Genomic DNA, 23,716 nt, shown 5'->3' with positions numbered 1-23,716 from the left:
TATATATATTTTTTACTTAATATATCACATTACAATGTTTAAATATAATGAGTCAATTTAGTGAATTTAGTAAGAAAAGTCAAACAGCAGGTCAACTTGATGTTTGATTAAATTATTTATGGTTTAACCATAAAGAATAAGAGAAACCATTGTGAACAATCAGCCTGGATGGTTTTGCATGTGCTGACATCAGACTGACTTCCAGGTGTGGCAAGTAGATGAACTGGTGTTAAATTACAAGTAGTGTTGTGCCGATACCGATACCAGTATCGGGAAGGGGGGGGCCGATACCACACTAAAAGCTGGTATCGGTATCGGCAGGTACGAACTATTAACTCGCCGATACGCAGCGCCGTGTGTTTTTCTCTCTCCCGACTCTCACCCACTGCTGCCCTGACTCCTGATCCATGTATGGTGACGTATTCAGTGCATGCCAAGGAAAGCCTCATATCTATATTATTTGTTATTTTAATATAAAATTTAACTGCGGTTGCACTACTGTTTTACATGTGTTTACCGGTACATGGATATTGCACTATTTTTTGGCATTTGTGAGCTAAAGCTCAGGTTTAAGAAAAGTTTATTCTTTTTTTCAGTTTCACCCATACCAGGTAGGAAATAAAAAAGTTGTCCTACATTTACTGTGTTGGTGTTTTTTCCTGTTTCATAAAGGTTTAAGCAGCCAGATGAAGCCATGATAGCAATGATTTATACAACCAAGAAAGTACGCAGTTCTTAAGAATTGGAAGAAAAATGGGCCATATCTTTTTTAAACACTGCGGTATAGGCAAGTATCGGTATCGGCCGATACTATGCAACCGGGTATCGGTATCTGTATCGGGACACAAAATTGGTATCGGAACAACACTAATTACAAGCATACGGTACTGCTTTTCACCTGTCCTTCTATATCTATACATCTATACACACACACACACACACACACACACACACACACACACGGGTAATTGAGAGTTGCCGTTTAACCTTGCATGGATGAGTGGATTTGAACCGTGAACAGAGAGTGCGAACCACTACACCACCGTGTGCATCATCAGAGTAACCCAAGACACGTTTCAGTGGGTTTATGAGATTTGCAGCGATTGTTTGCTGATTTTAACATAATAATCGGACTTTTGAGAAAATGTTAGAACATTGCATTTCCTTCTCACAGTAATGTGAACTGAAAGATCATATTAAGTTCCAGTTTTTAACCAAAACCTCCCTCGTGAGTGATATAGTGTTTCTCGGGCTTGTCGGAGCTTCACTGTGATTTATTTAGAGCGTCTTTGTTATTTTACTTGACAGTTTTAAAAGGCCCATGAAATCTTCAAGTGTTTCTGTTTGTTTTTTTGGGGGGTTTTTTTGAGGGAAATGGGAAAATATTTCTTAATTTCCACTACGAGCACTTTGTGCAAACAACGCCTGTCTGTGTGTGTGTGTGTGTGTGTGTGTGTGTGTGTGTGTGTGTGTGTGTGTGTGTGTGTGTGTGTGTGTGTGTGTGTGTGTGTGTGTGTGTCAGTCAGGCGACTTAAGCATTAAAAGTCTCTCAGGATTGGATCCACAAGTAAAATCTGCACATCTGCTGCTGTCGTGTCTCTTTCAGAGGTTTTTCTCTCCTCCTCTTTCTCTTTCTCCATATGGACTCTATATCCCTCTCTTCCTGGAGCATGTGGCTCTTTACCACCGTCACTCTCATGTCATCCACACCAGAAACCAAGAGTGTGTGTGTGTGTGTGTGTGTGTGTGTGTGTGTGTGTGTGTGTGTGTGTGTGTGTGTGTGTGTGTGTGTGTGTGTGTGTGTGTGTGTGTGTGTGTGTGTGTGTGTGTGTGCGTGTGTTCATGTATCCGGTTCACCCCAATCGCTGAGCATGTGAACCCCGCCGCAGCGATGACCTTTATCCTCCAAAAAAGAAAGTTAAAAAAACACACAAAAAAAAAGGTCTACGGAGGCATTTGACGGTATTGTCAGTTTATCTCTTGTACTGTCGCCTAGATATCTGTACGAGCATGCACACACCGGCTATTTGTATGATAATGCTAAAAGGCACGGCGGGAACGGCTGCGCCGTGTGATGCCGTGCAGGAGACAGCTGACATCAGCGCTTATTGAATCTTGCCAGGCGTTCAATAGAACTGTGAGTAATGCAGGAGGGAGCGAATGAGGAAAAACAGCCGGCGCCGGCGCTCTCGCCCTGCAAATGTCAGCTTCACGGGGGCCTCCGTGCGCTTCTTTTCTTTTGGGGCTCTTTAGCATTTAAAAGAGGAAGGCTCACAGTCGTGTACGTAATGCGGGTATCTCGCGTTATTATTATTATTATTATTTCGGTTCCGAGCGTCGACCACGATGGCCAGATTAATGAGCGGCCAAGTTTCTCTCCGCGCCCACTCCAACTCCCACGCCGTCTTCAGAAGAGGCTTCCAACACGCCGTGGATGATGTGACATGATATAACACACTTTCCCACCTCAATTCATATCTCTTTGTCGAGGTGCCTTTGAATAATGGGAATGTACACGAGGACACTCAGGGCTCCCAAAGCCTGTCTGGAAACATTACAGACAAAATGTTTCATCTGGAGATAAAACACAAATGCGCCTGTGAGAGCTGCTGAGAGCGAAATATGATGCATTGATTAGTTATAAATCCGCAGCCGGTGGGAGCAGAGTGGAGTTACAGTGAGATTGTGTTTTAGGTGTGAATTCACCCTGTGAGTCGGCACATGGAACGGGGACAGTGTTTGGAACTTTAATATATGGGAATGTCCAAACGAATTTGAGTGTATCCGCGAAACTTTCTTCACTTTTGGGGGGGTCCGTTTACACGGCACCAGTTTTTAATCCGGCTCCCAAGGTGGAAAGATTCTTTCACGGAGGCTACAGAGCCTGTTACTGCGGATACACATCTCTCCCCCCTCCCTCCTGCTCATCCAGTTGTAAACAAACATGGCGGCCGCGTAGCGGTACGACCCGCGGTCTATATTCTAATTTTATCGTCCATATCAGTAGTTTAATAGTTGAGGCTCACCCCTGATAGCATCCGATGTGTCATCTGTCCATGCGGATGTCGGGTTCTCTCCATTTTCTTCACGTTTATAGTGTTTTGTTCTCTGCACACGTCTGTGTAGTTTTGTAACAAAATCAAGCAACAGTGCCCTCCAGTGGCCCGGCATACTAACTACATCGTTGTCTCTGTGTCCGCTGCTGCAGTGTAAACGCACTCCTGTTTTTTAGCGGATTAGGTGTTGTCACGTGAAACGTTGTCGTGTAAACAGGGCCTTAGATTAACTCTTGGAGCCTGGGGCCACAGTCCTGAATTCAGCCGGTTCTCGGCCCACAACTCAAAGGCCACATTGATTAGGATTACTTTCTGTGCATGACTGACACTTGAAAGATTGTTGGAACGCTTTTTCTCTCTCTCTCTCTCTCTCTCTCTCTCTCTCTCTCTCTCTCTCTCTCCATTAACAGGCTTGAGTGAGCTTTGGGAAACCTTTGACATTTGAATTCCCATCAGTTCATTCCATTCTCTTCTTATCCCCCATTTTGCATCATGTTTTCACTCCCACTCATTGGTGACTTGTTTAGGTCATGGAAATAAAAGGTCCAGCTTGATATGACCTTACATAATGCAGATTTCTTTTTATACCGTATATTTATTATCCAAATGGTAGCGTGACCATCTTTGACAACCTTATACATTTATTTTTGAGAAGCAGATAATCAACCATTTAGACGACTTGATGACCCTGACATTGGCGCTTGATGATTTCTTGCGGTTGCAGTAATAAATAACACCAGGACTGGGAAAACTTCTTCTTTTTGTTCCTTGAATCGCAGTATTTGAAATACTCAACCGAGGCAAACGGGATGTGTCTGTGAATGTCAGTACGAGGTTCGTTCTTTTTAATGGTCTGTGGCACCAAACGATGTGAAATGATGGTAGACGCGCACAAATGTGTCCACCTTCTTCAAATTACTGTGACACGTAGTGCAGGGTCAATACCACATTGCTTTATGCAGGTAAGTTTTGCCCGCGCAATAATTTTCCTCGGCGTTTGAGCGGGTCACGGAGGGTTTCGTCGACTGCAGAAGACGTGCTGACAGATTGTACGAGACACATTTTTAACGCAGCAAGTCGAAAGTTAAGCGCTAAACGTGTACATTTTACTCATATTAGCAGAAATAGTCTCTTCCATTGGGTACACTCATGAAGCCTTGACGAGCCTGGAAGTAAAAGACCTTCGGTGAGCGAAGACGGACTGAAGAACTTATGGTGGCAAACATGAAACCTTTCGCTGTCCTTGGACGAGAGGCTGAATCACATATACCCCATATATCCCCTATAGCTGCCACTGACCCGTGACCTACCTTTCAGAGAGAAAAACCTTGCGGCGATCTCGAACAAAATCACATTATTATTATTATGTGGAGGTCGCGTCGCAGCCGCAGCCCCATGAGAGGGTGGGTGACACTTTCATGTCACCAGTGGTGGAGAAGAGGTTTTTTAATACCGGGCCGACAACAGCAAGCCGCCTGGGCTTTCAGCTCTAATACTCTCTATCGCTTCATTAGCAGGGACAGCGCGTACGTGTGTGCCCGAGTGGGTGTGGGAACGGCAGGGAAGAGCGAGCGTCGACGCTGTCACTCAGCTGCCATTATGCTTAAAACAACCCACGCAGTGGCAGCCAGAGTCAAAGAAGAGCCATTATTAATATTATTTCCCCTCTGAAATGAGCCCGAGAAGAAGAAGCTCACTGCATCGAGTCCCATTGTCTGTTGGCATTGACGTCTGCTTTTTAGATACATGAATGCGCGACACAATGGTTTCTATTACCGGACCTTATCAGGCGTTTAGCCAAGAGATTAGCATGGGTAATTCTCGGGTTTTTTTGTGTGCGTGTGTGTGTGTGTGTGTGAAGGTCCTTTTTCTTTTTATTCTGAGCTTATGACAGAAAGGGGAGGGGGTAAAAACAGAAAAGATGAATTAAAGGATGAATTCATTATCCTTTCAGTCAAAAGCCACATTTAGAAACTGTCGTATTCTTTGAGTGGCGCTTCGCCAAACCGACTTTCTGAGGGAGAATCCAACTGGATTCAAAGTGTGAATTATACAATCACAATCATGTATTTCCTTGATAAGTTCTAAAGAGGAAAACAAAGTTACAAACACTTTTTACAGTGTCGTAAATTCAGCCCACCCTATTAGTGCGCCGTGCCAAAACTGCCCCTGCAATAGAAAAGATGAGCATACGAAACAGTTTTAACGATGGCCATCTTTATGACGTCCAAATTATCACTTGTGTCCGTGGAATCTGGTCCAAATAGATCACATGTACGAGAGAACAGCCTAAAATCCAGTGAAATCATTTAAATCGATCAAAGTGTTTCCACGTTCTCTGTTTGAGACGTTTCATAGAGTTTCTTCCGTTCATTCTCTAACCAATCGTATGTCAGGACGCCTTGGTGATTTGCAGGAAAAATTTAAATGGCACAGAACTTAGCTTCCATATTTTTTGGGATTCTGGATCGTGAGGTACAGACGCTAAACTGTAAAAGATCACGGGACTGTGTGGTGCTGTGAGGAGATGCAAGCAGCACTGAGGTAAACATGTACGTCACCACAACTCACCGATAGTTATTACCTTCCTCAACGAAAGTTTGGGCGAAGCCCACCTACTCCACTTTCAGCCAGTCACATGCCAGTCCGCTAAAAAACATTAACAAACGGGAGAACGCAGACGTTCTAGTGGACGGACGACCAAGTTGGATTGTTTTGACGGTGACTGTCAACCATAGAACTACCAAGTCCCGGGAGAAGATGGACTTGGAGCCATGACACTTGGAGCATTGTCGTTATTGTCCTTTAACTCACATACGTTTGGATGCACAGCGGCAGTGTTTCCGCTGTCTACTAGGAGACGTTTCCGAGCATTTCCAGAAGGTCTAGTTCTCCTCCATCTACACGGCAACAAACCCCGATTATAGATTCTGTACTTTACTGTGTTAACACTGTGGTGGTCAGACATCTTAGGTGGAAGGTCAAGCTTGATTAATTATCAAATTATATGACTGGAATAAAGTTTGTGTCGGACTCATTCAGTGAAGTGGGCATTTCATGTGTGCAGTGCGGCTTGGTCTCAACATTGGCTTTAAATATGTCATTGAAATCAAAAGCCCTCATGAAAACAAACACTTCAACAATAATCAGCCTCGTAGAGCAAAGCACTCTTGGGAATCTTCATTCCTTACATATATTGTGACCTTTTCTAAGTTGGCGAACAGGAATGTTGCGGGATCGTAGCAACGATCCTGCAAAACACTACAGAGAAACACTTCCCCATTGAGAGGAGCTGTTATTTCTTGTATGGCAAACAGCACTGTCAAATGGTGTCAGTAACATTCAGAGGTTCTATTTATATGACTTGTCGAAGAATCTGCTATCAACACTTGTGCCGCATTCCCACCGCACAAAGAGTGCAGGGAAGGAACGGAGCGGTACGAAGCAGTATGGCAAAGCGTCACCAGAGCCAAATCTGGTGCGTTTCCTCCGCAGAAAGGAGGTGGAAATGTAGGCGGGGTTTAGAGCTCCGCAGATATTTGACGTTGCAACAGTAATCTCAGCCGGGGCGGCAGATGTGGACCTTATGAATCTTCTGTTGTTGTTGTTGTTGTTTACATCCTCCGATTTTGTTGTTTAGTTCAATTTTTTTTTTGCAGCCAGAGATCTGCCGCTGCAACTTCAGTGTTGGTTCCGAGAAGGCGAACGCTGTATCACGTTGTATCACGTTGTATCACGTTGCATCACGTAGCATCTCGAGCCGCTGGGCCGGCGCACCGTGGCTCCATGTCTGCGCACCCCTGCCAGGTTTCTGGAACTCCAGCATCGGGGGAACCGGAGCTTCGGAGACGGCCAGTGTGTGTGGACACGCGACGGCCCGCGCAATGGATCCCAGTTCGGTTACGGCAGTAGCGCCTGTGCCCGATTCCCGATCTCCGTCCCTGCCTCACTTCTGCTTTTTCGGAACCAACGTGACAGTTGCTCCGCAAAAAAAAAAAACAACCAGCGCAAACGCTGAATATGTTAACAACAGAGGATTCATACAGCCGACATATTATAATATTGATGGCGTGTAGTAAATCCCTGACAAATCAGCATACCGGACCAGTTCAGTTGTCCTGTGTACCCCAACGGAAGGGCGACGGAAAAGCATCAACCTTGGAAGCGGTTATTTCCGTACCATCAACAATTCTTGCCGTGGAAACCCGAACCGTTCCGGACCATCCCGTTCCATCCCTGCACTTTTGGTGCGGTGGAAACGGGGCTCTATAAAAGTTCTCTTTTCATGTTTTCCATCCCCATGTTTGTTCCCGGTTCTACTTTTGGAAACAATTGTGATTAGTCTTGACTAGAATGGTCAACAGATGGGTTATAACTCAAACTGGTTTGTCCCGGATTTCAATGGCCTGGATTTAGTGACAAAACAAAGCGAAAGCCCATTGCTTGCTGATTTTACTGCAACTTCCCTTTCCTCTGTTACTTTATTCAAGAGAAGCTTTATTTTGACCCCCTGAGGATCGCATTCATCGCCACTCTGAGTTTCAATCACGTTCCTCCTTCATCCACATGAACTCTGGAGTCGCAGTCTTGCTAGACCAAGCGCAGATTATAGACCACCGCACCCTCTCTCGGAGGATTTGAAACGGACACATATAAAACCCACGTACATGCTTGCTCGGACATGCTCGCCACGTAGCCCGGCGGACCACAATAAAATGTAATGACATGGAGTGTCGAGGAGCGCGGCACCCTGTCGTGATTGAAATGGAGACACAAACTGTGGGAAATTGGAGAGAAAGCTGGAGCTCAGTCTCATTCTGCTGCATGCAGGTTGTTTCTATAGTGTCTGCTGTGTAAACCAACCCCCTCCCAGCGCATCAAGCCAATCTCACAAAGTCTTTTTTTCTTTACTGTCTTCTTTTTTTTTTTTCAAAGTGGATCATTACACATTTAATCCATTTTGCTTGCCTCCCAAACAAGATGTTCACCTGTTTGGCTGTCTGCGAGAGGCAGATTCTCTCCGGGGCAGATTGGCAGAGCTATGTATTTCTTCGCTCAAGGTAATTATTACTGCAGTTGTTTTTTCTGCTTGTTCTTGTCGGAGGAAGCTCCAGGGGATAAAATCAGGTTTGCCACAAGTCGCAAGGTGTCTATCAATCTGTGCTTGGCCTTCTAAACGCAGTTCGACTCTTGCCCTCACAGATCTCGTAATTAATACAGCACCTGACTGGAAGACTCTCTGTGACTCAGAGGGGTAAGACGATTAGAACTTGGATACGTACAAGTCGCTAATGCACTGCAACAATGCTACTGTGGTTTTGTTTAAGTGCAGGTGCCATTAGTTGTGTTTCCATCAGAAAAGCAGGCCAAGGCAAATGCAAGAAAATGGCAATGAGGTTTCCGTCAGCTTGGTGAATATTCACAGGAGTGCACGAAGATTGTCTGATCGGAGCAGTGTCTGTTTTATATATCACTGAACTAAAGAGCAAAGTAATTCTGCAGCAGGTTCCCAACAGTCCTGCCATTTATTTTACCTTAAGGCTTTAGATTAATGCTATTTGAGGACACATTAAGTCCCAGTGCTTTGACTTTATCTTACTTCATCCTGTTCAGGATAAGCTTCAGGTCCAATGCGGAGACCATCAGATGTTCCAACAGAAATCCATCTGTTTATCATTTCAAATACTTTGACCATGTTGGGGTCACCATCCCACAAAGGATGGCAGGGCAAAAATAAGGCTATACCCTGGAATTTTAATCAGTCCATCACAAGTCGACCACAGAAAGACGATTCACGTTACATACATCTTTGTCTTGTGCCCAAGTGGCACTTGGAAAGGACCCATGTAGGCATATAGAGACTGTCCCATCGCTGGATAGAAAGGCTATAGTACCGAACAAAACCAGGATCTTCCTGCTGTGAGGTTTTTGTTTATCCAGGGAACACACTAGGGCTCCAGCTGGAACCACACCTTTGTTAGTTGATGAGCTCATAACATTGAGAAACAATGCAAGCATGTCAAAATGGTACCAAAGGTACCATTATTACCAGGGTATAGAATTTAAAATTAACCTCACAATACTTGCCGTCCGTCCGCCAATACGTACGTACATACATACATACATACATACATACATACATACATACATACATACATCTGCACAGTGGCGCAGTGGTTCTCGCTCTTGCCTCACAGCGAGAAGGTTGTGGCTTTAAATCCAGCCCAGGGCCTTTCTGTGTGGAGACAGTCATTCAGAAAAATAAATAAATAAATCACAAAAAACATCCATTGTATCGTTCGTCACATTAAGAAAAATTGCAAAAGGACAGACAAAAACAACTTGGGTGGTTCAAAATATAGTCAATTCAAAGTGTTTTGTCAAAAAGCATTTTGGCCAAAGTGTTTGGAAAATTGCAGTTGTCATCATTTTGTAATATCTTGCGCTTCTTAGAGAGTTCTGTATTTGAAATATTTTCTTTTTTTTTTTTGCTGGGTTTACCTTTGCTGTCAGTTCAGCGGCAGTAGTTTGAAAGAACTCGAAGATGAATTTGCTCAAAATAAACTCCATCTGTCTTCTTTTCCTGCTTTACTCAGACTCGGGTTGAAGATGGCTGTAATCCATCCCAGTTAACACTGGATGAAAGGGATTGTACACCCTGGAAAGTTCACTTCTCCATCAAGGAGCTAACAAACAGAGACACACAATCACCCACACACTCATTACAAGGCAGGCTTTGGATGGTGAGATCAAGATGACGTTGGGGGAGAAAATTCATGAATGACCTCATTGAAGAACCGTTTGAAGCGTCGTACTGTCCCCCAGCTCACGATAAGGTAATTGATTTTAAAGTTACTCCACAAGGAAAAAATCTTTAGAATATACTTTCAATGAAAGGTCTCACTTCTGCACAGAAAATAAACCGACACATGAAAAAAAGAGCATCAGTACTCATTTCCAACCTGCAGTTTCCTAAATCGGTCACGCCAAAGTCCATGCGTTGACAAACAAACCGGAATTTGTCGCCAGCAAACTGTGTTCATGTTTCACTAACTGACATCATCTTGGCAAGCCTGCCGCAAGGGTTCCTGGGATATCAAAGGTGCCGTTGCAGCAACTCCATGTCACTGGGTCCTAAATATTTCCTTTTTCCTATGTGGATTCTGGTAGAGGAAATTTAGACTATTTGGAGAAGTCTTTAAACCTCTTGACAGACTAAAATATATCCACAATCTATGCTGGAGCTGTTTGAACTCAACATCTTGTCACATCAGTCATTTATTGTTAATCTGAATCAACTCAGAACAGGTCTAAGCAATAAGATGTCATCACATATCTGACGTAGTGCACCTAAATTCCACAAGAGCTCACACAACATTTAGGAAAAGAGCTTCATGTCCTTAATGTCATTGACTAACATTAACATGTTACTGTTTATCAAGTACGATGGTAGTTGGCATTGTATGAGAAGAGATGAGTAATCAGCCGGTAATCAAGATCCTGGTTTGCTGATGAAGGTCTGGCCTTTTGAGACAACAGTCTGTTCCAGTGGACTGATTTACTGCTGTTTATCTGATAGCTTATGTAAATGCCAATCAAATGCTTCTCATGCTGTTCTGCCGATACTTGGACATCTCCATTTCGTACCTCTGTTGGTAGTGCCAGTTTTTGGAAAGGAGTTTGAAAGCATTCTGACAGTCATTTCAAAGAGAATACAAAGCCTGTCACGAGATACAGTGTGTGCAGCGCAAGTGTCTTTGTGATTGTCATGCTTTTGTAATTATGAAAAAATAAAATTTTTATGTATATATATGGACAGCTGTTATTACTTCTCTTTATTTCAGATGGGTGTGTTTTTCCACAGAAACCAATAGTTTCAGAGCAGGAAACTGTGGTTCTGAGCATTCACAGTCAATCTCCACTGCTTTTTAAAACCTGTTTATAAATGTTTGTAGAGAACTAGGAGGCACTTTGATTGGTTTGTTTGATGAACAAACCGAAGGAAATCAGTTAAGCTGCTTTGGACTATTGGGTCTCCATTGGTGAATTAGCAAAAGTGGATCTGGACATTCCCAAATGAATGGATGCCTTGAACAATACAGCCTGAACTTTAAGTAGCATCTATAAATCCTGTTCACTTGAACTGTATCGATCAGTACGATCAGGCTTAATTTGTCGAGTTAGGAGTTTTCTACTGTTTCCAAGACGATCGTCGCTTATGGGCCTTCTTCCTTATCTTAATCATTCCCCCAAGCAAAGGCACTGGTAATGGGTCAATTGATTTTACGTTCCAAATGATTTAATTACACAGTTTTTGTGAATTGCTCATGATTGATCAAGCTATTCTTTCATTTCATGGACACATGATTTAATGCAGTTTAGTGCTTTGACACGTGTATCGTGCATGTTGATGCTCAATGGACGGAGAGTTTGCAGTAATCTGTCAGCTCCAGTTAACGCCCACGGATAAAAATCAATAGCACCTACACAGAGTTTCCACAATTCTCTTAAATGCGAGTCTTTTATGTATGAACCCACAGTGACATCAGGGAGACAAGTGTGACCGTGAAAGGACGTTTGATAGAGTGCTCGGCTTCAGGTCCACTCGTCTTCATCGGACTGCTAAGACACATCGATGCCCCTGTCTGCTCACCGAGAACTAATTTCCATTCGATCCCTGAGAAATCTGACGTGACATCTGATCGACAGTTAACAAGCGCCGTCCCACGATGCCTCTGTCCACAAAAACACCTGAGTCAAATAAAAAAAAAAAAAAAGAATCTCTCTTTTACTCTCTACAGTAGAGCGTCGCTCCCCTTCCCACCTCCGGGCGACTCTGTTTGTTATTCCGCCCCCCAAGTGCCCGAGACTCTGCTGGCCGCCAGCTTGTATATCCCTGACCATTAACAACATGACAGGGGGAGTTAGCTTGACTGGCATGTTTATTGTTCTGTTGGCTGGCCCGCCGCTAATGAGGCCTTTGTGCTGTGCTGGGCCAGCAGGATTAGCCCGGCATCGCAGGATAAGCACAAACAAGGCCCACTGTCACCCGCCATTTCCCCAAGAGTGCACATTCAATCGCGCTCTCTGGATCCGCGCTGCCTTCAGGCGCTCGCGCCCCCACGTTCAAGTGCAATTTTCCTGATGCGTTTGGCTGTGACAAATGCAGGGTGTTACAAAGTCCTTTTGTAGCGGCTTTCACATTAGAGGTCAAGCAGCGCTGGAAAATTAAGAAAGAAGAAGGAAAATTACACGTATAATTGATGTTTTAATAATTTATTAACCTGAAAGCGGTTCGAGCTGAAGGCGGCTGTGGGAAAGGAGCAGAGTTTCACACGGCAGATCAAGAGCGGGAAGCAAAATGTACCTGCTCCAGTCTCAGAGCATGAAGTTGAGGTTGCGTTCACTCCTGGTGTAATTCTGAGCAAGAAGCACACTGGGGGAAATGTTGCTCTGTCTGAGGAGGGAATTCGATTTGATTGCTAAAAAGCAGGCTCGACTTGCCTGCCCGGGTTCCCTGGAGGATCCACAGCAAACGCGTGGCGCTGCAGCTGACGCTTCCCTTTCATTTACAGCGTACAAGTTAGAGGCTGGACTAAATACCACTTCATTGGGAATTTACATCAAACATCAAGTACACACGAGTGCATGGTGGTCCAGTATGCAGTCAGAAGACATTGGAAAGTTAGAAGATAGAACCTGCTGACTTTCAGTCAAAATAACTGCTGTCATTATCTTTGGCTTTTGCCCAGATTATTCAGATTTCACCTCCTTTCATTAAAAAAAAAAAAAAATAAAATCACATGTTTTTGATTAGTTTCCCAAAATATGATAAAATTTAATCTTTTTTTTTTTGCTCGGTCAGTGAATTTTCCAAACTCCCCCACGGCCTAATTTATAGATGAAATTGGATGTACTTTGAATAAAATGTCTTTACCGCAGTAGCAGCGGCAGCCATGAGGCATTGTGCTCTTGGTTTTCTGTTCGTCCCATCCATGTTAATGCCACATCTCCAGAACAGCTTCGGGGAGTTACTTTAAATTTGGCACAGATGTTCCCCGTCACAGGAAGACAAATTTGATTAGACTTGTACCCAGTCAAGAAAGCCTTGAGGGAACGTCACAAATACTCAGAAGGACTTCACAAGGAAGTCGTCGGATTTTGGCAAAGAGCTGCCAAATGTCAATCTCATTGTCACTTCTGAAGAAGATATCAGCAGGAAGCCTGGCAGGAAGTTCTCATCGTCTCGTTCACACTTGTTCCAGAAAGAAAACCTGAGGTGTGAGCTGTTAAATGTTCTCTATCACAGCTTTGAGGGAATCGCATTGTTTCATTTCTTTACAGCTTCCACTAAAATAAAATAAAAAATATACAGCCCTTTTTTATGGTTGCTGAAATTCTGCTGATTGCTATTTGCATACGGTTGTAAGTTAAAGTGTTATTTAATGTAGTTTGACTCCCTCATCAACACGAGACACACATTTTACTCTTATTTTACCACATTTCTTCTTGTAACCTCAAAACTAACAACACATTAGATATGCGGTCCTGGACTCTGATAAACACCATTTCACAGCATTTTTGATGATATGCATTCTAAACATAAAACTAGTGCACATTACAGCGTGTCAGGCTTCAACCACACATTCAACCTGCTGCAATAATGACATATTTTATTGTAAAACATTAGCACTAAGTTGTGTTTCAGAAGTGAAAAATATGGAGAGTTGTTTAAATGTAAATCTTCTTTTTTTTTTTTTTTTATTCCCAAACAGCCACAAAAGACAAATCATTATATTTATTGTAATACCGTGAATTGCAGTATGAGTGAGGGACAATAGCATGGAGGTCCTGAGGCCACACGATTTGAATAATGCAGCTATGAGGAAAAGGTGTATAATCTTAATATTCTAGAGTTTAACTGCACCAAACATTCATTTTCCCTCTCTGGTATGTCAATACCAGCGTCGTATACCAATCTTAGCTAATGCTACTGCTAACACTTCCTTCCAGTGTCTCTCCATCTCCCCGTCTAACGCAGGCTAATGTGTCTGCTCAGCTTCACTCAATACAGTGTGTGTGTGTGTATCTTGAAAGACGTCCCGAGTTTCCGGCAGCGTCCTGCCTGTAATAGCTGCTCTGTGATTTACGGTTGGTCCAGCTCATCGACAGCAGCGCTGGTGTTAGCCCCATTAGCGCTAATGCCACAGCTGATAAAAAGCGGGCTATTGATGAAGTGTGGTAATGAGACTGCTGCGGACCGGGTGATAAAAGTCTCCAGCAGGACACGGAGTGCCTCACCTGCAGCAGCGACTGCTGCGCTCAGACGGAGGGAAGTAGAGCGTTCCCGTTTCACAGTGGGGGGAAATACATTTTATTGTTCTCTTACTGGGAATTTGGGAAGTTGCTGAAAGTTCCCACCGACTAATTTAGGCTCTGTTTACACGGCAACACTTTCAAGTGGAAACGGAAGGCGTTTTGGGTTTCTGTTTAGGCTGCAACGGTGGTGGGAGTCACTGAAAACACAACTTTTTGAAATGCTGCTACTGCCTCGGCCGTAGTAACTAGTTGTTCTGCACATGCTCAGTAGATGGACAATAAGGAAAAAAGGTTTCCTCCGTTGTGTCATGACTGCCAGTACATATTCTCCTGGGACTTGGTACTTTTATTTTGACAGTGTAAGGATTTCTGACCTCATAAGGATCACTAGGTACCATTTATGTAGTGAGTTCCGGCACATGGTACCATTCATGTTGCAGTTTGGCTATCGATAATGATTAATAATTAATCAAAGATGGTTATTGACATTTTAATCTGATCTGTATCAGATACCTCGGGAGCACGATCTGCTTAACAGGAAATGATAGCCAATTAAGTTATGTACAGTTAATTAGGAATTTGAATTAATAGTTAAAATAATTCCAATTACCAGAATGAACAGTAAAGCTTGAAACTGGTTAGTTTTCCCTGGCTGATGGGAGATCAGACGCTGGGTGCTGGTCTCTGGATCCGAGGGAAGGTCCGACCCTCGTGGTCGGTCAGAAGAGGAGTTGAGGAGTTGAGACCTTTGGTTGCAGGGATCTGCTGTTGGCTGTTGGCAGGCTGGGCTACAGCTGAGTCGCTGGGATGCAGCTCACCTCCTCCGTCGAAGAGCAGGAGCAAAGCTTTTTCTGAGAGAATCTCTCCAAAAGGCTTTTAGTAAGGGTGGGGGGAATTCGAAGGTGTCGAATCCTGGGAGCCTCCACCAATCGGTGACTAGCTGAGAGCATGGGGGAAGTCAGAGTCCTCTGAGCAGAAATGGGGGGGGGGGATTTCCATGGGACTGCAGTGTCTGCAGGACCCCCTGCTGGGTGTGACGCTCAGGCAGATTCCTGAGTCAGACTTCACATGTCATGACTGTATATCATGACAAATGAAGATCGTCTGTCATCAGAAATGAACCAACTTTCTGTGGTCTCGCGAGATCCCAACAATAGTCACCGTAACAACAATCATCATCTGTCCATACGAACGTCTCCGTACTCCCATTGTTAATGATTATAGCGTGTTGTTCTCTTCTCGTATGGTTGTGTGGTTTAATGACCAAAAAAAACAAAACAACGGCGCCAACCCCTGTCTGGCATGCGAACTACATCGTTTTCAGAGAGTCGTTGCGTAATTGTGAAACTTTCTTAAAATGGAAACCTTGTATTTTCATTTGAAAAGTTATGTACACTGGGCCTTAATGTCACTTGAAATGGCTGCGCATGTCATTTTTTTTTTCAGATTTAACAAGATGAACTGAACCACTGCTCACTTCAAAAATAAGTAATATGATGAACGCATTGATGAAGACATTGTCATGAGGCAAATCATTCAGGAATATAGTTTTTTTTACATCATTTTGTGGGCATCAACCTAAAAGTGAAACGAAACCTTCATCACTTTCAACAAGGAACCTCACACACACACACACTGAAGACAAGTCCACCGGATTATTTCTGAACATTCGTCATCTGCTTTTTAGGAAACTGCAAATCATTTGCCAAGATTTAAAATGTATGTATTATTTTTTTTTGTGTTATCTATCTTAGTCCTTGATTTTAAAGGCTAATCTGATTTCTAAATTTAAAAATCTTATTTCAAGATTTCTTATAAAGCAAAATTGACTTGCTGCATGGACAAATAGTTTGACGTAGTTGTAAGTAATTTCTTCTCAAATGAAGTGTTTATATCTTATATCTGAGCTATTTTTTATTTCTTTTTTGCAGTGCAATTACTGGAGCACATAAAACCTACCAACCAAAGACAGAATGCTTTAAGGTTGTGGTTTGAATCTGCACAAAAACAAGGATTAAACACTTCCAAGCCAAATTGTGTGAACAACAGCATCCAATTAACAGCAGAGGGCCACATCCCATTGACTTTAAATAATTTATTATCTTCCTCCAACTAAGTGCAAGTCATTTTCTTCAGTGAATTTCTGAACAAACACAAAGACTCTATTTTAGCTCTATTCACCTGCTGCCGGCACAGCGGCGATGCTCATTTTCTTAAACAGCGTTGCCCCGCGTTGGTCTCGAACCACCTCAGAAATGCCGTACGTCATGTAGAATGTCGCGTCAATACTGTTGACCCACTGAAAAATGCTTTCTCATCTTATGGGATTAACCCCTTCCACCCTCACCCGCTCTATATGTTCACTGATGACGTCTTATAGCAACATCTAAAAAAAAAAAAAAGTTCCCAGTGCCTCAGAAACATAACAGTGACAATGTTCTTATGAATGTACGTCTCCTGGTTCCTGCCCAGAGCATTTGTATGAAGCAATACCTATTTGTGTTCACCGTTATAAACTCCCCCCACCCCCGAGTGGGTAAACAAGATGGACCCCGCGGCGCCTGGCTCCGTCTTTCAAATTGAGAGCTTGCAGAGTCTGACAGCTCTTGCGAAGCTGCTCTCAGACATTCATTATCATTAAGATGTTGGTTTCCACACTTGCTAAAGTAAGCATTTATCCCCCAAGCTGTGCTTGGTCTCCTTCAGTGTGGCGCCCACCCCCACGGCAGCCCGGCTCCTCATCAGCATTTACAAAAGGAGGCTTATTTTTTATACTTTTCTTGATTCTCGGCCAAGAAATTGATGTAGAGGATGCATGTTTGCGTGCGTGCGTGCGTGCGTGCGTGCGTGCGTGCGTGCGTGCGTGCGTGCGTGTGTTCTTTACATTTCTCCACTTCCCTCCTGTTTCCCAAAGACTATTACTCTAACATTTCATCCATATCGAGTTGACAGAATGAAGACATCTTATTAAGGCTATCTCTGTTCCTGAGTAGGATTTAAAGCGGGAAAATAAAGAGTAAATCAGGAATTTAGTGCTTAATACATGTGAAGAGGTGTGCACTTTTATTGTCGAAGTACATATCCCAACTGTATTCCATCATGTCAAATCAAAGGTTTTTTTAATGAGAGAAAAAAAAAAAAAATGACATGAAAACAGAAGCACCCTACCCTCAATTGCCCTTTTCAATTGCACATTGCGTTGCACATCTACTCGGTTTGGCATCTGCAAAAAGGCCACGCCATCTATCCCTGTCCACTTTTACAGCCAGCCAATAAGAAATGAAAGTGCTTCCAATGCCTGTGAGTGGCCACCAACGAGTGAAATATAGGTGTGTGTGTGTGCGTGTGTGTGTGTGTGTGTGTGTGTGTGTGTGTGTGTGTGTGTGTGTGTGTGTGTGTGTGTGTGTGTGTGTGTGTGTGTGTGTGTGTGTGTGTGTGTGTGTGTGTGTGTGTGTGCGTGTGTGTTATTGACATGGCTGCTTGTGCAGCAGTGAGTGATGTCCCTCGCCGTCGTAGTAGTTGCATTCAGGAATCTATCAGCGCCTAATAATTATGTGTACATTTACGACATGGGGCAGCGGGCTTAATGGATCGATTCACTCGCACTCCAATCCCTATTTCCACACATGGATTTCCTGTCATTTTTGCGAAGGCATTCTGCATCAGAAGAGGTCTTTCTTTCTCACTCCGTCCTTCTGGAATGACCTGACCCGGATGAAAAATGGAGCTCCCCAATTCATCGCTGCCTTTTAACAAATGATGACTCCAGTCGTCTCCACCGTTCTGGGTGGATTCCTCTTCCTGAGAAAGATAGATAGTGATTGTAGATATCTGGCGAAGACCTTGTGCTTGTTTGTTGCGTGGCTTTAGTGACTCATAGTCATAGTTTCGGCTGCGAACCCGAAAAGGCTGATTTAAAGGAACGAGGAGACGTAGAGTCCTACTAGTACTTCTGTTTCTGGAGCTTTGTTGATAACAACTAAAACCATTTACTGCTGCCCAAAGATAAACCTCGAGCCAGAGATGTACATTGGAAAAAAAACAAAAAAAAAACATGTTCCAATGATAATATTGAGATAAGACTCTATTGATTTCAAGGGAGGACTTAACATGATTTGGACTTTCTTAGATTGGCGCAAAAACAATTTGGAGCGATAATTCATTTGTGTTGTCTGAGAGATTGTTCCCCACATACGGAGAGTGAATGAAGAACCAGATGTCCTTTAAGAAGTTTAGGATCTGGAACAAAAGTGAAGAGAAGAAAAAAACCAAACGCTCGTTCCTTCACATCGCAAACACAATGTGGCGCACATACAGGGTCGTCATGACTTTCCCTCTGGTGCTGTTGCAGGAACGTGACTGAGCTCCAGGAATCTTCAGAGAAAATCATCCTCTTTCAGTTTCTCCTGCCGACTCCCCTGTAGAGCCAACAAAAGCTTCAAAAGCCGTAATGTTGTTTTTTTTTTTGTGTGTGTGTGCATATTAAATAAGATCATGGAGTCTTGAAAAAATGTTATTTAAAATGGTTTAAAGAGAAACATGATACGGGGAAACATGTTTCATTGATCTGAGGTGAGAAATGATCCCATTACTGCAGCTCAGTCAGACGAAGGGCCTTTTCACAGCAACAATTTCAAGGGAAACTGCAAAACTTATGTAGAAATTTCTTCTGCACACGCTCAGTCGATGGACAATAACAGCAGTGTGTCTTCCAGAATGTCATGACTCCCAGTCCATATTCTTCTGGGTCGCTGACAGTCACCGTAGTAACAAGACTTCTTCATCCGTGCATATGAATGTAATTGTACACGCAATGTGTTTTCATTGCCGTTTGAACGGGGCCTTAAGTAGCGTCATTGTCTCCGGGCCTGGTCCCTCCGGAGTCTCTTTACGCTTCTTTAGTCACCGAGAACAACAATCATTCAGTGTGCACAGAAAGTGACGTACATGTTGTGTCGTGAGCACGTGTAACAGACACCAAACTTAAAATTACACAAAGAATTATGAGTTATCGAAACGGAAAGGCCAAAGCAATCGCTTGCACCACCACGTATAAGAAAGGTTACACACAAAAACACCGAGCACAGCCACTGAGTAGGCTTCAGTGCAGATCATCAGCTCGCACCGTCCATCCCATAACCTAGAAAAACAGCGTCTCTGGTGGGGTTCTAAACTCCGGTCAGTTGTTTCCTCTTCAGACCTTCTGGGAAATCGGATGCAGTGGTTGTAGCTTTGTCAGGCTCACACCTGTGTGTATGAAGTCGGACGATCCATAGCGTAAGGCAGGAGCAAAACAAAGCCAAACAGACCCAGCAACTCTCTAAGGATGAAACTGCGCTAAGGCACAGATCAGGGCATCACTGCAAAACCATTTTGAAAGCTCAGAGTTTTCCCAGGAGCACAATGTCCTCGAGAACTGGAAATAGTAAAAAAAATAAATAAATAAATAAATAAAATAAAAAAAAGTTTGAAACCTGCAGGACTCCTACAGTTGCCTCTCCCAAGCCAGAAAGACTTGGTGAGGAAGGAACGCCATGTCATTAGTGTCCATCAAGTAAACTTTTCTGGTACCGTGGCCACATCAAATTAACTGCTGGTTAAAAAAAACAAACAAAGGACAGACTTTATTGGCGTGGACAGGAACTGTGTTCGATTCCGAGAACAAGATGGTATGATAATGTCTGTATAGCAAAGCAGGGTGGTGGCAGCATCATGCGAATACGGTCCTTTGCTGAAAATGAGTTAAGTAGTTTTTATCTAGTATTTAATTGTTAATTGTAAGTGTGACCGACTCTACTGATTGTTCCTATCGCAGCCCTGAAGCTTTACCAAATACATTCAGTTATAAGAGTTAACGTGTTGAGTTGTACAAAGCAGTGGATGTTGATGAAACAAGAACAAAGTGATGACAAGATTTTTATTTTTTTTATCAGAGATCCAATTAAAAGCCGTTTGAGAAGAACAAATCAAGGAGACAAATTAGTGAGTGTGTGATGATAGGAACTGTTTGATTCTCACTGCTGTAGGTCCATTAGCGAGGCCCTTTACCAAGAAAGACCCACCGTTACTGTGAACTCACATCAAAGTCTTTTTCATGAAAGTTTGATGAACCCTCCACCCAATATTTAAAAAGTGATGCAGCGTTACACAATCTCCTACAGCTACTGGAGGACACAATATACTGGAATGTGTTTTTGGATCGCGTTACCTTTTCTGGTTTAGCAAGGTACACAAACAAAGTTTCTGGGGTATTGCAGATGTGTCATGTGAGCTAATTCAGTCATCTGCTGTGATTTCAGTTCGTTATATATATATACAGTATATAGATAGATAGATAGATAGATAGATAGATAGATAGATAGATAGATAGATAGATAGATATAAAAGATATATATGTATATATTTTTTATGGATATGTATAAAAGGTATATATGGTATATTTATATAGCTGTATTATATAATTATAAGATCTCTTTTTTTTTAATTATAAGATATCTATGTATAAACTAAAAAATAGGTAATGAGGGGTGGGAAATTAAAAAAAAAGTTTTGTACTTCTTCCCACTACGTTGTCGAACAATGTGCAGTGTTTTGCTATGTATTGGCTCTATGTTTATTTAAATTTTTTTACCTTTTCTTTCTTTTGTATGTACAAATAAGTACCTTTTAAAAAATTTTTTTATACATGTTCGAAATAAAATTAATTAATTAATTTATCCTGGAGAAAGACGGCCTTTTCACACTCCAAACTGACTTCTGCTTCAGCTGCCACCAATACCGTTCTCAAAACTCAGCCCGAGTCACTCGGGACTCCGTCTGCGTTTCGGTCAGACGTCGCGGTTCACGGGGCTTTCTGACGAGCGCCACGTAAGCCCCGAGTGGCCCGCTGCATCACAGGATCTGGTGCGGCGGGTGGAAACGTTGAAATGCTTGCCGGAGTTGGCTTGCAACGATTCCAGAGCCGACTGCGCCTGCTGCTGCTGACTCCACCGCCTTTTGCTGACACAAGTAAAAGCAGCAACTCGCCCCCTGGTGTGCGATCGACTCTGTGAAAGTCAGCGTCAACACTATGTCTCAGGTCAACTGTTCAGGCATATTGCATAAAGCAATGTATTTACTATTTACCGGGGAGTGCATGTGTACATTTAGAATCTTCTTTGCGATAAAGTCAAAGTATTGACAGCTCGTATAAATCCCACCTCCAGCTGTATTGGCAAAATAAGCTTTTTTATTGCAGTGTGACTCAGTGTTGTGTGATTGAGGCCTGACTGTATGCCATGACTGTAGCACGGCCACCACACTGTATCTACAGTCTGACGGGAAGGTTTTCAGTCTGGTTGGGTTTTCAAGAGCGATCCGAGACGTGGCGATGGTCACACTGACTTTTAAAGGGCATTCGCGGGGGGGGGGGAGGGGAGACAATTTAGTTGTATAGCTTCTATAAATAATACATAAGCTGCAGGTGAAGCTTCAACACATGTTGGGGGGGTCTTTGATGATGCTTACTGTACCATCGTCTTCTGAGCAGAGATTTGATTTAAACCTTCTGATGGCCAAACGAGAGCATTGCACTCACCTCTCAGTAAAGAACTTCTCTTTGCATTAGAAACAACAGTACTGAAACACTTGGTTTGGCAATTATTATTATTATTACTCAGTAATTTGTACATTATAAAACTTCACCCCAAAGCCAAGAACACAACGTGGGCTGGATCCCTCCAGCAAGGCGTCTTAAAACCTTGTAAAAATATATATTCTGCTCTTTTTGCTCTTAATTGAATCTTAAAGCTGAAGGGGCTTTGTACTTGTGACTGAGTACTTGTGACTGAATACTTGTAACGTCAATAGAATAATAAATAATCTAACTGGTTTTGTTATCCACGGAGGGGCAGCAGAGAAAACTGAACACAATTAAGTGTTTGACCCACAGATTGAGGCCATTACTGCATAAGAGAAAAAAAAATATCACATATTGCACATGGTCATCTCATCCAATAAAATCCTTTTTAAAATCGGAATCATTTTCCATAGTACATCCTCAGACTCAAACCATAAATACACTTTAAAAAAAAAAAAAAAATTGATTTCAATTTGAAATAAAATCAGTATTAAAAATAAAATGTTAATCTACCAGGCAGGGCAAATTAAATTTTTTAGCAACAAGTCCACTAGTACTTCACAAAAGAAAGAAAAATGCCCCCAAAAAAAGAACAATGGATACTGTAAAGGTGACTTAAAACGGTGACATCATGAAAACATTGCTTGAGAAGATTTAAAAAGGGATAAAACAATGAAGATAAAACGCCGGAGGTAAATGTTTAATTGAGTTAAAGCTGCAGAGCTGAATAGAATGAGGAGAGTTACAGTGAAAGTACTGGTGTGTAAAGTCTGGTTTCTGGGAGCTTATTCCAAAATCTAAAAACAGCTTCTGCCTGTTGTTTTTTTTTTTTACACAGTACATCTACGTTTTGCCTCAAACTACCAATACCGGTACAAGTATCAGGGTTTTAGTCACTAAAGGTAGTTTGGTAAGAGTGAGAAAAGCTCCTGGAGCTGCTCTGGCGTCGCCCATATGGTTCCTCTAGATGAAGGTTTGAGGGCCTGGAAGGAGCCGCCACCTCCGGGATGCTCATGTCCACATAGACATAATGGACGTCTTTCCCAGAGCAGTCCAACAACACGATTCTGAGCTCACTTGTGTCTTCTCAAGTACTTTTTAAAAAAAAAAGCTTTTTAGCCGATATTCATTCCTTGTGGGGGAAACGCCATGAAATGTGCACAGCCTCCTTATCTAACACTGTGTTTATTCTAGAAAGGGTGATAATTACACTGCCACCTGTTTTCCTGGACTTGGGCTTCGACGTGAACGCTGATGTAGAGCGTGTCCACCGGGGCGGCTTCCAGCCTCGTAGGACTGGTTGACGTGCCAAGCCTTTAGCTTTGGCTTCACGCTGTCGGTTTACGCCTTCCGATTCATGGGGAATTTGCATATTTTGAGATTATTTCCACTTTTGTTTGAAATCTCACTTGAATTTGCATAGCGAAAAACAATCTGAGTGAGTCATCGCTGCGTAATGCTCCCTCCTAAATGGAAAACGCTGCTCGAGGGTTGCAGCAGATATCGTTGCTAAAAGCTGCCTCGTGCGAGAGTCGATAATGATGGGACTTTGATTTGTGGTGATTGTGCCCCCCCCCCCCCCTCCCCTGCATAAGAAGATGACTGGCTGAGATGCAACGCTGACATCCTCTTAAAGTATCTGGCTTCATGCGGTAGCTGATTATAGGTTGTTTCCTTTTCTTGCATTGGAACTGACAGATTCAGACCGAATCAATTTGATCCT

At 42.9% G+C, this 23,716-nt stretch overlaps 1 protein-coding gene across 1 annotated transcript in view; it reads left to right on the top strand.

Moving 5' to 3' along the window:
- LOC308117923 (carbonic anhydrase-related protein 10) overlaps nucleotides 1–23,716 on the top strand; it is a 256,609-nt gene that overhangs the window by 89,405 nt on the left and 143,488 nt on the right. The gene's annotated exons all lie outside the window — the stretch shown is intronic.

This window comes from Lipophrys pholis (assembly GCF_963383615.2).
Source record: "Lipophrys pholis genome assembly, chromosome: 1".
Taxonomy (NCBI): domain Eukaryota; kingdom Metazoa; phylum Chordata; class Actinopteri; order Blenniiformes; family Blenniidae; genus Lipophrys; species Lipophrys pholis.
This window is presented reverse-complemented; position numbering and strand designations above follow the sequence as displayed.